We start from the raw sequence: 17,739 nt of genomic DNA on the forward strand, positions 1-17,739 counted from the left end.
ACGTCCAATTCACCACATGCCCGAGGAACACAGCTACCATTTCTTGGGGGCTAATTAGGGAAAGCATATTAAGTTAACCACTCTGCAAGCATTATTTTATTTAAATACCAATCCTGAATTTGAGATGCTGCAAGTATTCTCACTGGCCAAGCTCATCTTGTTGAAATCTCCCTTTGCCCTTTTGTCCCAGCCACATGACCCTCTTTCTATCCTTGAATTTCCCATCTCAGAGCTTCTTGAAATTAGCTGTTTCCTCCATCTGAATTCTTTTCCCTGCAAGTCTCTGCTTGGCCAGTTCCTTCTCATCCTTCAGGTGTCAGCTTAAATCTCATCTTCTCAGAGAGGCTTTTCTTGATGATCCAAGCTCAAGTCTCTGTCTACTCTGCCCAGGTCAATCTCTACCTCCTCCTCTTGACTGATTTTCCTTATAGTGGCAGTTCTCTGAATGTACTCTGCAGTCCCGTGGGGATTTCTGAGACCCTTTTTGGAACTCCCTGAGGAGAACAATATTTTCATAATAACACGAAGATTTCCTATACCTTCTCTGCTGCATTGACATTTGCACCAATGGTACAAAACCAATGGTAGATAAGATCCTTGGTGTCTTAGTATGAATCAAGGCAATGACACCAAACTTTACTAGTGGTCATTGTACCCTTCCACACCATGCAGTCACAAGTTATGAAAACAAAACAACAACAACAAAAAATGAAAACAAACCAAAAAAGTCACTTATGAACATTATTAATAAAGCAATAAAATGTATTAATTTTATTAAATCTCTACTCTTAAATTACACTTTTTGAATAGTCTACATGATGAAATGGAAAGTACTCTTAAAGCACTTTTGGTGTATACCAAAGTATGATGAGTATTGCAAAGAAATACACTAGTGTGATGGAATTGAGAACACAATTAGCTAATTTATATTTCATGAAACAGCATTTCTGTTCAAAAGATCAACTGAGAAATTTGGGTATTTGGCAGATATTTTCTAAAAGTAAGTCTGTCACTTCAAGGAAAACTACTGACAATATTTGTTGCCAATAATAAAATTTGAGTTTTCCAGGAAAATTAGAATTTCAGGAAATTTGTATATGACATCAAGAGCTTAAAGGCTTCCAAAAACTAAAGACTGTTCTGATGAAAGCTGTGGTAATATCAATGAATATGAATTTTTAATATTATATTATGAAATCTGCCCATATTGGGGAGATGCACACAAATCTGTGAACCAGTATTTTCCAAACAATCAATGCAGTGCATAATATGATAAGATCATGAACAGATGAATGATCCATTCAAAGTGCTAGACTGATGGCTTCCATCGTAATAGAGTATGAAAAATTCATTGATAGGATTTTAGATTCTATGTCATCATGAACATTGAAGAAACTACCACTTCTAGGTCTTATCACTAGCTTACATTCTAGTGTATATTTTTCATTATTGTTTATTGTCCATACCCATCCATCAGATTATTAGCCATGAGAGGCAGACCTATCTCTGGCTTGTTTATTGATGACTCCTATGCCTAAAAGAGTGGCACATACTAGGTGTTCACTAAATATTTGGTTGCATGAAAAAAATCCCTATTTGAAAGATGAAGAAACTTAGTCTTAAAGTCTTAAAGTTATATATCCAAGGCCGCAGACCTAGTAAGTAGCTAAAAGGGATTCAAATTCAGCTCAAATTTCAAGGCTGATGCTTTCAATTAAATCACTGCACCAAATTGCCTCTGCAGTGAAGATATATAAGAGGTCTTGTGACATCAATATATAGTTTTAATATCAAAGGACTTCTAGTCTTTGTGAACTTTTGTAGCATCTTAGGTTTGTTGTGAAATCATTTTATTTTTTAAAAAATTTAACATTTATTTTATTTAAAAAAAAAATTTTGTGTGAGCTCTATACCCAACAGGGGCTTGAACTCACAAACCCAAGATCAAGAGTCACATGCTCCATCTACTGAACCAGCCAGACGCCCCGATGTGAAATCATTTTAGAACCACAGGGCATCTCCCAGAGTATTTAGTCCGACATCTCATAGACTTAGCCAGGTCACAGAGTTAGTTATTCATGTAGCTGAGAAACAGCCCTGGAGGTTCCCTTCGCACACATGAAGGCAACAGATGTGGAAACAAGGCTGTGGAAATCACAGCTGCTTTCGTTTCTTCCGCCTCATCCCTAACTCTTACTTTTCTAAAATCCCAGGTGGTTAGGAAAGGTACAAAACAAAATATAACAAACAAACCGAAATATTGAGGGGGTGAAGGTTTGGTGAGAAAGGCCGGGCATGCTAAGTTGAAGTTGGGGGTTTTAATTTTCTGACCACAACAGAAATTTTTCTAGAGTCGACAACTAGGTCACACAACTTTTAGAGGTGTGCCTCGATGAATGACACCCAGCTACAGGAGGGAGGCCTCACGCTATCAAAGACTGCAGCATCTGAAGTGAGAGCACATTCTGGTAATTCTAGCAGTGGATAGAGGCACACACTGCAAGTCTTTAGAGAACAAGGCCCGTTGGAAAGGCCCTTGCCAGGTCTTTTTGTAATTTAATTACCTTTCCTTCACATATGACACTTAAGCCAGTAACAAAAACACTTTGTTAGTAAATTGTACATTGCAAAGCAAGTGGGACTTAAAGTCTCACTCGAGAATATGTTCATGTGTGTGTTCGCAGGTAACATAGCTGTGGAGTTGGCCAATAACAGAAAAAGAAGCTGTGCCTCCTACACTTTGCACTAACAGGGCTGAGGGCAATACTTCTCTCACACCAAACCGAGTGCTCAGGGAAATTCCCTTGATCAATGTTGTTCTTAAGTGCTGAGTGGCTACTTAGAGTGGTAAGCTCACCAGCTTCTAGCACAGAGCAGATGATCAATACATAATCATCCAATGACTAATTTTCCACAATGCTGGTACACATTTCATGCCTTTACCATGAGTATGGTTTCTCTAATCTGGAAACATGATGGTTGTATGGAAGACCAAACAAATCCTGCCGTCTGCAGCCCAGAAGGTTAAATTTGTAAATCATGGTGGTTTTATACACATCTGTTGGTAAAGATGACATTTTACCTTTAGAGAGATCTCATATTCAGATCACAGCTGTCACATGAAATAGTGTCTTAGCCTACAGCCGGACTACAAGATATAAAATATAATATCTATCTCTTCCAGAGGAAATGCAAACACATTTATCATTTAGTGGGGTGAGGAAGGTATTAAAGAAGTCAGATACTTAACTCCAACTGAGTTATTAAGGGAAGGCTTAAAGTTATCCTAAATAATGCATTTGCTCTTTTTTCCCTACCTTTGATCATATGCACTTTATTTCTGAATTTCAATCTATGTTATATTCAGACACTAGCACAAAATAAGTGCTTAATGAATTTTGGTTGAACTAGTGCGATACAGTGATTCCCAAAATCTAGTCTGAGGACTCCCAGAGGTAGGTATGCAGAAGTAGCTTCTCTCCCCTCACAGACACCAAGCTTTTGAGAACTTTCTGACTTGTCTTTGTGAAATGTAACTGTTACTAAAAATTAAATGGTAAAAACATACAATTAAACACATTATATTAAAATAAAGGTAATAAATACTCAAAACCCATCACTTCCTAAATATTTTCCTACATTTAACTCTTTCTAGGCTCTGGAGGATATTTCTGTCTATTGTATTTATATGGCAGAGATATCACATAATGCTATGCTCCTGTGCATTTCTTCCCAACTCTGTGTTATCAGCCACGTGAAGAATATTTACACTAGGAAAATTGGCGAATGAGGCACATCGGGTTCTTCTTTCCTCCCCGGTGAGTTGGTTGTCAAAATATTTTCAGGCACAACACTGCTGAGAGGTCCCCAAACTTTTTCAGGTGGCCTACCAAGTCTTCCATTTAATGTGAGAGGCCAGATTTTCTCCAACTAAAACATCGTATTAAAACAGATTGAATGCAAAAGCAGATAGGAGTGCAACTGCAAGCCAGGTCATAATTTTCAAAAAAATGTAAAACAATGCCCTTCTCACTAATTTTTTTCACAAAGTGTACTGTTCACAGGCACTCTTTTTATATCTAGTTTTAAATAGTTTTATATTTTAATATGATAAATCCTGATAGACTTGACGCACAAAAGCAAAAGCTCTTCAGTGTCCTTTTGACTATAAAGAGGTGTGAGATGAAAAGTTTGAGAACCACTGATTTAGCGGGGTGGTAAATCCCATATAGTGCATATTTGACAGTGTGGTCAAACTAGAAAAGCAGATTTGTATTCCTGTGCCTTTGTGAACCTGAGAAATGAATTCTTGATCTCCTCAAATCTTTGTTTTTCCATTTGCAAAAAACAGTGTGAAGATCTCAAAGAACCGCGTTTTAGCTCTCAGATTCTGTAAGTATGAGAATTAGAAATGAGCTTTGTTTGCTCCTAGTTGGGAGGCAGGAGAAATGTTTGTGCTTTGTCATCTTTTTTATACCTCCGACCCATATCATCACTGTCTTTAAGAATCTTTTCCACCTCAGCTCCTGCCCTCCCCAAAGGATTTAACACTCGATTACATCACTCTAATTACAGAAGTCACTAGGTCCCAGTTGTCAAAAAAAATCGTACCAGTCTAGGACGAAAGTAGATGCCATATAGCAGACCCAAAAACCCCGAGCAGACAAAGTGCCACGGTTTCGTGTCACCCCATCCATTAGGTGGAAAATGAGATGCCTAAAGCAGGCAGAGGCCGAATTTAATAAAGCAAACTATGGTGCGGGCCCTGCTTTGTATCTCCCCACAGCGGCAGAGTAAAACGCAAAGAGCACTGCCTGAGAATGTTCCGTGCAAACAGCACAAATTAGGATCTGCTTGGCGTCCTTAAGAACGTGTGAATGATCAGTCAGTTCCAGGCAAGTCCGTGACGGCTTTGCCTCCGAAATCACTGCGGCAAAATGCAAATGGTGTAGGACATAAAAGGCCCTTGCCAAATGCGCTAAGACCGCAGCCTTCGCTTTCCTATCGCATCTGCGTCTCCGCTCCCTTCGCGCACCCGCCAGGCAGAGCGAGATGTGAAATCGCTTCCCAGTCTGCTGGGAATTAACTTCCAGATCCTTTTCAATAGCAAACGACCAGGAAAAAAAAACAAAAAACAAGGCCACCCGGCGTGAGGCCGCGCGGGGGCCTGCAGGGCCGGTGCGCCCCCGCACCCACAACGCGGGCCGCGGCCCGATTCGCGCCCCGCGGAGGCCTGGCGGGGAGGCGGCTGCGGAATCCGAGCTGCGCTAAAATGGCTGCCAGCATCCCGCGGCTGGGAGGGGCGCTGCTCCGGGCCCACGGCCGCCTGCCCTCCCCTAGCGGCCCTGTGCGCCCCCGCCTGCGCCGCCAGGGAGCGTCCGCCTCCAGCCCCGGCGGAGGCGCGACCCAGAAGCCCAGTACTGACGACCCTTCCCAAGGCCAAGGCCAGGCGCCCGCCACGCCGCCTTTCAAGTCGGCCGAGGGTCACCCGCGCACCGCCCTGCTCTGCGCGGCACGTGCGGCACGGCATCGCCATGGCAACCGCCCCATCTCCCCCTCTCTCGTTATTGAACAGCTGAGGCACCGAGCGTCCCTGAACTTGTTACTGCACGAGTTAATGCGGTCCTCCGAGGGCTTGGTTTCCGAACTATTGTTCTTTGCGCAACTGACTGCTTCCTGAAGCTGGAAAAACCTACCCTTGTGTTTCAGACGTTCTCCCCGTCACTCCCGAGCCAAGGATGTCAGTGGAGCTGATCATTCTCCTCCAGGGGAGCGCCTCAGCATCTAAGAATGCGCCGCATGGAACCGATTCCCACCCTAATTTACTGGCACTGACCTTGGAACCATTTTAACGTCTGGCGGCTTCAATTTTAGGAGATATAAACCATTAGTAATTATATACAGTATAATCATTACATAATGGTAGTTATATAACTACCCTCTATCTCTCTCCCACCTATAATTAATGTTTGAAGATGAAATATTCTCTCTAGCTGTGACTTATCAGTATGCCCAATGAAGTGACATTCAGGAGAGTACATTGATAAAACAATTATTCCTTTCAGTGGTGAGTGATTGCATATAATGACCCCAAAGGACAAATGTGTGTGCTCATTAACAATCAGAGAAATGTAAATTAAAATAGCGAAGGTTTGCTATTTTGTAAGGATTTTGTTTGTTTTTAATGATAGCCAATGCTGACAAGAGTGTGGCAAAACACTTATATGGCTGGTGAGTGAATTGGTACAATCTTCTTGGACATAATTTTCTCAAGAAATAATTAGAGGTTTGAACAAAATACAGCTACAAAATGGTCAGAGCAGCAGTGTAAATAATAATTTTTTTTTAATCCAGCTAAATGTAATCTAGAGGATTGGCTAAATCAATACAATGAAATAAAATGAGCGAACACTTAATTTCTTGAAAGACACTTTTAATTTGTTGCTAAGCGAAAATTAGATATTAAGTAGTGATTAATTTATCCTATTTTTATTTTATCTTAATGTATTTAACAAGGAAAACGTTAACAATGGTTATCTCTGGATGATAGAATTACAGGTAACTCTATCTTGTTCCTTAATCTTTCTTGACAGTGACAAGCATTATTTTCTATAACAAAAAAAAAAAACCCAAAACGTGTTGTTTTTTAATTCTGTCGACAGGTCCAACCTGTTTTGTAAATAAATATACATATTTATAATAATAAAGTTATAATCTATTTCCACACAATTAACTGTATTTTTCCTCAAAGGAAAATGTGAAAATTTTTATAGAGAAAAGAGCTCTGGGTCAATCACTCCGAGCATTTGGTTTTCCCCTTCAGTTACCTAAGTTCCTCCATTTGGTTTGGAAAGGAAATCTTTCTTTGATTCTTTATGTCTGTCAAAGGAAACAATAACGGGTTTCCATTTAAAACATAATGATATTAAGGAATACACTCAAAAACATTTTAGTGTCATAAACCCTCATTAAGGATTAAGACTTTCATTTTGTTCTCATTCTCTGGCTGTAGAATTGCAAACTGAAAAGCAGTTGTTGGTTTAAAGTGGAAATTCTTGAGTAATGCTGAGAGGACAGGATTCCGTGCCAGACTGTGCTCCTAATGGAGTCCTTTGAAACCACCTTCTCTGCAGTCCCTAGGCCCTGAGATAGCAGAGAATGTCCTGTCATCTCATTCACACAGGACAAGTTGATCTTTCAAGGAAACTGCTCTTTCCCCACCGGCTGTCAAGGCGTTTGTGGCAAGCCTTGCATCAGTACACTAAAGGCACTCGTTTCTGAGGAAAGTTCTAGAAGAACCCAGGCCAAAGGATTCCAGTGAAATCAGGCCTTGTGAAAGCTGGAGAACTGCTCCCTGTGAATTATCCTGAAGAAAATAAGTCATAGACCTGGGCAAAGATAGAGCTATAAGAATGTTTGTTTTTATACACTATTTTATAAAAAAAATTTGGAATCTAAGTAAACATCCAGGAATTAGAGAAAATTATACTATAGCTGGATGATGAAACTGTCTGCTGTTGGGGCCTGTTATCAAAGGAACGAGACTGAGACAAAGTGAAAGTAATGCAAAGCCTTATTCTATACCAAGCATTAGAAGTCAGACTGACCCGCCAGGGCTGCCTCCGAAGAGAGCGACCCCCTCCCGATCTCACAGGCTGGTTTTATAGGGCATAACCGCAGACCCAAGGTACATGGCTTCTATTGTTAAGGCGTTTACTCCCGGAATCGATACCCAGAACCATACCAGGAACTATGGGGGCTTTTATTCCTGGAATGCAGTCCATGGATGTAAACAACAATATCTCTACCTAGGCAATATGGAGTTGCTCTGGCTAAGCAGGCCCTAGTAGTTAAACAGGTTTTAACATTAAATTGGCCCTAACATCTGCAACTGTTAAATTGAAGATAGAAAGAATATTTGAAAATACAGGAAAGTGCTCACACTGCATTGTTAAGAAGGAGAAAAACATGTTATATATAGAATATGCAGTGTGATCCTGCCTTTATAGAATCTTTTATAGAATATATAATATTTAATGTATTACATACATAATTAAAATTTAAGCTAAAAAATTATGGACTGTCAGTTTTGTTTATTTTTCTTTTATCATCTCTAATAAGTCCATTAAAAATAAGCTGTTGAAGTAATTATTAATAAGGTATTAATGGAAGAACATATGTTTTATTAGAAGCCAGAGCAAGGTACTAAAGGTTCTGATCACTTTTCAGGTATGCATTTTGCAGGCACATGGAGACTCTTTCAAAGCATACATTTTATTAGCTCAGCAATAACACCTTTTACCTGAGGATATCTATTTACAACACTGGAAAGATTCGCTCAAACTAAAGATCACCCAGGCCCCAAGCAAGCACAGTCTATGCATTCTCATTAGTATATACATGCTCTGGATTATGGTCTGATTTTCCATAAAACTGTCATTTATAAATGGAGAAATGATTGGCCATATGACTCTCTGATTGATTGACAATCCATAACGGCTAATCCTTCAGGGTGTATGGCCAAGCTTTTCAGGTTTGAAAAGTCTTTTTTTTTTTTTTAAGATTTTATTTATTTATTTGACACACAGAGAGAGAGAGAGATCACAAGTAGGCAGAGAGACACGCAGAGGGAGAGAGAAAGGGAAGCAGGCTCCCTGCCAAGCAGAGAGCCCAATGTGGGGCTCGATCCCAGGACCCCGAGATCATAATCTGAGCCAAAGGCAGGGGCTTTAACCCACTGAGCCACCCAGGTGCCCCTGTAAAGTCTTTACTGCCTGCTTCCTGCCTGCTGCTGGAGCCTCAAGTCCCACCATGCCTTCCCCTTGTCCTGTGCCCAGCCATAGTGAGACTACAACAGCTAACACAAATGTAATCTTGTTATGTACTGGAAATTGTTCTAATTCTGCCAGCAAACCTATAGGGTATTTTACAGATGAAGAAACTGAGGTACAGAGAGGCTAAATAAACAGCTCCCATGGTCCACGGTCAACAGGCATTAGTTTATGAACCCAGGAAGCCTAGCTCCAGCTCATAACTGTTATAATCCTACCCAGCTATAAAGTTTGCCAAATTAGTCTTTAGCTTCAATTAATCTCTGCCTTAGCCCGGCTCTTCCCTGCATAGAAAGTTTTCCACTTAGCCAAATTCATGTTCCTTTCAAAACACAGATGAAAAGTCTTCCTCAGTCATCTCAGGCAGGCTTAAGGATTTTTCTTTATCCCCCCCACCCCCACTACCATAATTATGGTAGTACACTGATGTGAGGCATATTTATTTACCTGCTTCTACCACCAATCTGCCAGCTCTTCAAAACCAAGGTTCAAACCTCTGTTCATCTTTATACCTTCAGTGCCCCACACAGTATCTGACACATAGAAGTTCTTAATAATTAATGTATGTATGAATGATTATGAGGAGTACTATGTAGTTCTGCTTGCCCAAAACTATGGTCTTCAACATCCTCCCAGGACAGCCACCATCTCTCCATGAGAGTTGGTGCTACGTAGGCAAACACTGGACTGGTAGCCAGAGGACCAGAGAAATGCCAGCTGTGCGGCAAAGGTTCCATATTTGCCCTGCTGGGCATTTAAATGTTAAATTGGGACCTATCCTCGGGGAGGGAAGAGAGAATATCAAAAAGATCTCTTAGTGTATTACCAGATATTAATGTTGACTATTTGCCAGCTATTTAGTTAGGGAAGATGGCTCCTTTTGCGGTGGGACAGAGGGTGGCTAAGTCTGGGGAAAGACTTAGGGTAGAGCATGTACTCAAAAGTGTACACCCTTTGATAAGGCTGTGTAGTCAGCAGCCTGAAAATACACCCAGGTCTGTCTGCTTTGGGCAATTCCCACTTTTACCTCAGAAGTTTCACCATGACAGGCAAAAAACTCACAGTCATCCATGTCAATGTGCTTGAATAATAAGGCATTAGTCTTGCTGGTTTCACTCAGGCCACTGTTTGGACTGCTTGAAGCAGTGGAAGGAAACTAATATTTATAGATTAAAGTTGATACATAACAAGTAACATAAAGACATGTTTCTGTTTCCATGCTTCTTACTATTTGTATCATCTTACTGTTGTGCCTGTATTTTATTAAGCTATATCAAATCTCTTTTGGAATGAATCTGAAAATTAATAAACACATAAGATGAAAACAAACATACCATTGGTTCATTTTAAGGGTATGGTCTGAACTTTGCTTTGGGCTTCTAAGTTTATGTGTGACCACATTTCTTGGGGAAGGTATAATATCCTCACAAATACCAAAACAAATGCTATGAAAGAAAACATCAAAATCCCAGGAGCCTCTTGTCCACCCATTTGGAGGAAAATAAAAGCAATTTTACCCCAAAATATTTCCTACATTCTAATTATACATATTGACATTTGGCTATGTAGAGGTTCATTTGACCATCCTGGAAAAATTTGGTTCATGTTTAGTGCTATTGCATTTTTAACTATGGGTTCTTTTTTGAAGTTTTGCAAAGTTCCCATAGATATCTAGTGACTCCTTGTGGAGTTTTCTCTCTTCATGTAACAATTCACTAAAAAGTTAAGAAATCACAGAACATCAAAAATTTGAGGGGCTGTGGAAACATTTAATGCTAACTCCCATCCAGGTGGGAAGCTATTTACCAATAACCATGGAAAAGGGTTGAAAATCTCTGGTGACAAGAAGGCATCTTTTGGATTCCTGACTCCTTTCCTCTCTAATGATGAAACAGACTTATGAACCAGGTTGCAATTTTCTTGAAATTTACCATTTCAGTAGGGCTCAGAAGGAAAGAAAAAAAAAAAAAAAAAAAAGAAGGATGGGGGGAAGCAGGGAATTACACATTGGCCAAAATCTGTAATATTCATTGGAATTGTCTGGAGGAACTAATTCCTCAAGCCAGTTGGTCTTACTTGGTGGCCAAGTAATCAATGTTCCAAGCACAATGAGGTATCTCTTTAAAAAAGAATCCCTCTTATTCTGAAATTTCACCATTACTTTCTATTCTTGTTTTTTTATGGATATCCAACAATTCTTGATAGTAGGCACTTGTCATTTGGGTCTCAATATATAGTCTCTTGCCCTAAGGTATTCTATTTGTCTATGTGGGATGATAAAGCTGGTTGCCTGTTTCCTACTTCTGAAGGCTCAGTATAGTCAAGTGGTTATTAAAGCCTACCAGACATGGAATCTGAAGTAAGTAAGCAACAACCCAAGGAGCCCATTTGAGACTGCCATTGCAGCAGTGGTGCCCCACCAGAATCTCTCAGTTGTGAGCCATCTCTTCATCATAGTGTTTTCTTGGATCTGGGCTTGTTCCAAGTCTGGTACCATCATTTCTTGGCATCCCTAATATCCTTCTAACATATTCTCCTTTCTAAAAAGTTAGCCAAATTCTAAAATTGATTGTGGTGATGGTTGCACAATTAGGTGCATATACTATAAAACACTGAATCATGTACTTTAATGGTTGAGTTATTTGGCACATGAATTATATCCCAATAAAGCTCTTATTTCCACCAAACAAACAAAAACAAAAGTTAGTGAGTTGGTTTCCATTGCTTGAAATATAGCAAGATCGAACTGATGTAATCCTTCTGTCAAAATGCAAATATCTAAGCGTAAAGGATTACACATTTTCAAGTCTTTTTAACATTGAGTTTACCAAGAAAAAATAATGAGGACTAGGTTTGATAGGGGTTGAACAAGTCTAGCAAATACAGTGTATTCCAAGAAGGCAGGCATCAATAAAACAACACACAGGGAAGATTTTAGATATTCAGACTGGCACAGGGGCATTGAATGGGAGGGATTTTAGAGACAGAGATGGATTTGAGAAGTACATTTTTCCTTTGGATAAAAAACTAATTAGGGGTGCCTGAGTGGCTCAGTGGGTTAAAGCCTCTGCCTTTGGCTCAGGTCATGATTCCAGGGTCCTGGGATCAAGCCCCACGTCAGGCTCTCTGCTCAGCAGGGAGCCTGCTCCCCGCCTCTCTCTCTGCCTGCCTCTCTCCTACTTGTGATCTCTGTCAAATAAATAAAATCTTAAAAAAAAAAAAGCCTCCCCAAAAAACAAAAGTCAGTCCAGGACCAGATGGCTTCACAGGTGAATTCTATCAAATATTTAAAGAAGAGTTAATATCTATTCTTCTCAAATTATTCCAAAAAAAAAAAAAAAGAAAAAAAGAAAAGAAAAGTAAGCAAAACTTAAATTCATTCTATGAGGTCAGCATTACCTGATACCAAAACCAGATAAAGACCCTACTAAAAAAGAGAACCACAGGTCAGTATTGCTGATAAACATGGATACAAAAATTCTCAATAAAATACTAGCAAACCAAATCCAACAATATATTAAAAAATAAGTTATCATGATCAAGTGGGATTTAATCCTGGGTTAGGAGAGTGGTTCCATACTTGCAAATCAACCAATATGATTCATCACATTAATAAAAGAAAGGATAAAAACCATATGATCATTTCAGTAGATGCAGGAATGCATTTGACAAAGTACAACATCTATTCATGATAAAATAAAAACTCTCAACAAAGGTTAAGAGAGAACATATCTCAATATCATAAAAGTCATATATGAAAAACCCACAGCTAATATCACCCTAAATGGGGAAAAACTGAGAGTTTTTCCTCTATACTCAGGAACAAGACAAGGATATCCACTCTCACCACTCTAAGTCAGCATAGTATTGAAAGTCCTAGCCACATCAATCAGACAATGAAAAGAAATAAAATGCATCTGAATCAGCAAGGAAGAAGTAAAACTCTCACTATTTGCAGGTGACATACTATGCATAGAAAACTCAAAAAGACTCCAAAAAACAAACAAAGAAACAAAACAAAACAAAAACCCTGCTAGAACTGGTAAGTGAATTCAGTAAAGTTGGAGGCTACAAAATCAATGTACAAAAATCTGTGATTTCTATACATTAATAATGAGGTGGAAGAAAGAGAAATTAAAGAATCAATCCCACTTACAATTGCACTAAAAGCAATAAGATACCCAGGAATAGACCTAGCTAAAGAGGTCTATTTCAGAAAACTGAAAAGCACTGAAAAATGAAAGAAATTGAAGATGACACAAAGAAATGGAAAGATATTCCATGTTCATGGACTGAAAGAAAAAATATTGTTAAAATATCTATACTAACTAAGGCAATCTACAGATTAAAGGCAATCCCTATATAAATATCAATAGCATTTTTCACAGAACTGAACAAACAATCCTAAAATGTGTATGGAACCACAAAAGATCCCAAATAGCCAAAGCAACCTTGAAAAAGAAAAGAAAACTGAAGGCATCACAATTCTAGACTTCAAGTTATATTACAAAGTTGTAGTAATCAAAACAGTATGGTACAGGCACAAAAATAGACACAAAAATCAATGGGACTGAACAGGAAACCCAGACATGAACTCACAATCATATGGTCAACTAATCTTTGACAAATCAGGAAAGAATATGCAATGGGAAAAAGACAGTCTCTTCAACATATGGTGTTGGGAAAACTGGACAGCCACATGCAAAAAAATGAAACCAGACCAATTCCTTACACCATACACAAAAATAAGTTCAAAATGGATTTCTCTCTCCCTCAGCATGTATATGTGAAGGATATTATGAAGTAAGATCATTTTCTAGGATGATAACAAAGTGAATTAGCCAGAAAAATAAGTGGGACTGGTAAGTAACACTCAGTGCCTAGACGGAATTCACGACTGTGAATTACAAGTGACTACATCTAGCCTGCTTGGATGATTTTTTTCAGTAATATAAGTTGCTCCAATGCAGGACAGAATAGGCAGTTTGGGGGTGCCTGGGTGGCTCAGTGGGTTAAGCCTCTGCCTTAGGCTCAGGTCATGATCTCAGGGTCCTGGGATCAAACCCCGCATCAGGCTCTCTGCTCAGTGGGGAGCCTGCTTCTCTGCCTACTTGTGATCTCTATCTGTCAAATAAATAAATAAAATCTTTTAAGAAAAATGGATAAAAGACCTAAATGTGAGACCCTGAAATCACAAAAATCCTAAAAGAGAACACAGGCATTAGCTTCTTTGACATTGGCCACAGCAATTTCTTTTTGATAGGTCCCTTGAAGAAAGGTAAGCAAAAACAAAAATAAACTATTGGAACTACATCAAAATAAAAAGCTTCTGCACAGCAAAGGAAACAATCAACAAAACTAAAAGGCAACCTCCTGAATGGGAGAAGATATTTGCAAATGACAAAACACGTAAGGAACTTATAAAACCCAACACCCCAAAAATGAATAACCCAATTAAAAATGGGCAGAAGTGGGTGCCTGGGTGGCTCAGTTGGTTGAGTGTCCAGCTCTTGGTTTCAGCTCAGGTCTTAATCTCACAGGTTGTGGATCAAGCCTCATGTCAGACTGTGCTCAGCAGGGAGGCTGCTTGAAAGATTCCCTCCCTTTGCTCCTCCCCCCACTCACATGTGCTCTCTCTCTCTCTCTCACTTCTCTCTCTAAAAAAAATAAATAAATCATTTTTCAAATGGGCAGAAGACATGAATAGACGTTTTTCTAAAGAAGACATACAGATGACCAACAGACACATGTAAAGATGCTCAACGTTGCTCATCATCAGGGAAATGCAAACCAAAACCACAATACATATCACCTCACACCTGTCAGAAAGACTAAAATCAATGACACAAGAAACAACAGGTGTTGGTGAGGATGTGGAGAAAGAGGAACCCTCAAACACTATTGGTGGGAACACAAACTGGTGCAGCCACTCTGGAAAATAGTATGGAGGTTCCTCCAAAAGTTAAAAACAGAGCCCCCCTACAAGCAATTGCACCTCTAGGTATTTACCCTAAGAATATAAAAATACTAATTCAAAGGGATATATGCACCCCAATGTTTAGAGCAGCATTATCTACAACAGCTAAGTTACGGAAACAGCTCAACTGTCCATTGACTAATGAACAGATAAAGAAGAGGTGAGATACACACACACACACACACACACACACACACACACACACACACAGGAATATTACTCAGCCACAAAAAGGATGAAATCTTGCAATTTGCTATGACATGGATGGAACTAGAGTATTATGCTAAGCAAAATAAATCAGTCAGAGAAAGACATATGCTTTCACTCATATGTGGAATTCAAGAAACAAAACAAATAAGCGAAGGGGATAAAAGAGAGAAAGAGAGCGAGAGGCAAACCAAGAAACAGACTCTTAACTATAGAGAAAAAACTGGTGGTTACCAGAGGGGAGGTGGGTGGGGGGATGGGCGAAATAGGTGATGGGGATTAAGGAGGGCACTCACTGTGATGATCACCGAGTGTTGCATGGAAGTGTTGAATCCCTATATTGTACAACTGAAACTAATATTACACTGCATATTAACTAATTGGAAATTAAATTTTAAAAAAGAGTAAAGTGAAAACTGACAAAATTACAAAATAGACATGAGCACAGTAGGGAGTGCCTTCTTCCTCCCCGCCCCCCCACCAACCTGGTTTTCAGGTGCTTCATGGAGGTGGGCTGGCTGACCTACGTCTCCTTTGGGCCTCATACAGGGAAGTTGGTCAGGATCGTAAATGTTATTGCTCAGAACAGGGTTTTGGCTGATGGACCTTGCTCTCAGGTAAGAAGACCGGCTATACCTTTCAAATCCGTATAGCTCATTGACTTCATCCTCAAATTTCCACACAGCGTCAGCCAGACGTTTGCCCGACAAGCCTGGCAGAAGGCAGGTATCAGTACAAAATGGGCAGCTACTAGATGGGCCACATAGAATGAAGCCAGAGAAAGAAAAGCCAAGATGACAAATTTTGATCATTATAAAGTTATGAAGGTAAAGAAAATAAGAAACAGAATAATCAAGGTCCATGTCAGAAAGCTGCAAAAGGCAGCTCTCCTGAGAGTTTCTCCCAGAAAAGCATCCACTGCTAAGGGTACTGCTGGGGCAGCTGCGGCAGTTTCCAGAAAAAAAAAAAAAAAAAATGGCCACTGCTGGTAAGAAGTCTCCAGCTCAGAAGGTTCCTGTCCTGAAAACTGCAGGCCAGAATGCAGCGTCTCCAAAGCCTCAGGAAGGTCAGAAATCTCCAGACCGGAAAGCACCTGCTCCGAAGTCATCTGGCAAGAAAGCGTAAAAAGCTTAAGAGGGGGGCGCCTGGGTGGCTCAGTGGGTTAAAGCCTCTGCCTTCGGCTCAGGTCATGATCCCAGGGTCCTGGGATCGAGCCCCACATCGGGCTCTCTGCTCAGCAGGGAGCCTGCTTCCTCCCTTCTCTCTCTGCCTGCCTCTCTGCCTACTTGTGATCTGTCTGTCAAGTAAATAAATAAAATCTTTAAAAAAAAAAAAAGCTTAAGAGGCCATTATATATAAGTAATCAAGGTTCTTTTCCTTTTGTACATGTAAAAAAAAAAGACAAAATTTAAAAACATATATAGTATTTGGAGATAAAAGGACACTCATGTGAAAAATGCATAATTAACAATTCATACCCATTGCAAACCCTAGGATAAAATCTTTCTATCTTATTATACTTACAACTCATAACAACCTTGTATTTCAACTTCGAACAATTTAGTGGTTTTCTCAAGGTTACAGAGCCAAGAAGTAAAGGAAATGAAATTCAAACGCCAATCCATCTGATTCCAAAGGGCATGCCGCCTCTTCATGCCACATACAATGCTTGCCTTTTCAGCATTCTGAGATGAAAACTCTCAATCACCACTGAAGGCAAGTAGAGATATATATATAGCCCTCCTGATAAAATATTAATTTTCCATTAAATCAACATGGTGAGGGGCATTTTTATATTTTCACACATGGATGTGAACATGTACACACCCCCGCAAGAATATAAGATCTATTTAATCTGTTTCAAAGGTACTTCTTAGCCTTATCTCTTCTTCCCTGCACTCCCATACACTCCATATACTACGAATTATTTACATGTCATGTTTACTGAACTTTACATATAATTTTCTCTCTGCTCAAAATATCATTCCTCAGGTGCCCCCATTTTTCCTAATCATTTCAAGGAAAATGGCTCTGTTCTATCTTCCCTTAATTAGACCACAACAGTGAATGAACTCAACACTCCTTATTTTACTGATTTCTGAAGTATCTTGTGTCTACCTCTAACACAGGACATTTCATTCTGGATTACATTGGTGGCTCACTTCTTTCTGCCACTAAAGGGCAAATGACTTGATTCTAGAAACTGTATCTATTTGTCTTTAAACTTCAGTCCCTACCCAGTTCCTGGAATATCTTAAGTACCCAATAAGTGCCTGTTGAAGAATAAAACAATGATTCAGGAGTTTGGAAAACTAAAACATTTTTTCCCAAAGTCTAATAACCCAGATTAGTGTATGATAGGATGTTCTGGTTAAACAAGTAATTTGCTTGAAAGATTATCTATAGCATAAATATTATCCAAGAACCATGATATCATGAGGTATATGAAAACCCCACTACACATAATTTAATTTTTCCTTGATGAAATAATTTTGGATATTATAATAGGGGCATCATAGCCTCTTGTCGCCATCAGTAAGCATGCTTCAACATCATTTAATAAAGAGATCTGGTTAGTGTGTCAAATGCTAAGGAACTTATTACATAGTGGTGTCACTCTTTCTATTCCAAATATTGATCCAACGGTATTTCTAAACCTAGAGGGAAAAGCTTATTTTGGAAGAAACCGTAGAAACTATATTCATTAATTTTCTGGACATCTTA

The 17,739-nt window shown here is 39.4% G+C and overlaps 1 pseudogene across 1 annotated transcript; it reads left to right on the forward strand.

The window, feature by feature from the left end:
• Positions 1 to 11,104: 11,104 nt before the first annotated feature.
• Positions 11,105 to 16,140, forward strand: LOC308350802 (large ribosomal subunit protein eL14-like; annotated as a pseudogene). Its single transcript has 2 exons — positions 11,105 to 11,190; positions 15,452 to 16,140. The product of its transcript is annotated as a large ribosomal subunit protein eL14-like (transcript).
• Positions 16,141 to 17,739: the final 1,599 nt, after the last annotated feature.

This window comes from Martes martes (genome assembly GCF_963455335.1).
Source record: "Martes martes genome assembly, chromosome: 10".
In the NCBI taxonomy this organism is placed as follows: domain Eukaryota; kingdom Metazoa; phylum Chordata; class Mammalia; order Carnivora; family Mustelidae; genus Martes; species Martes martes.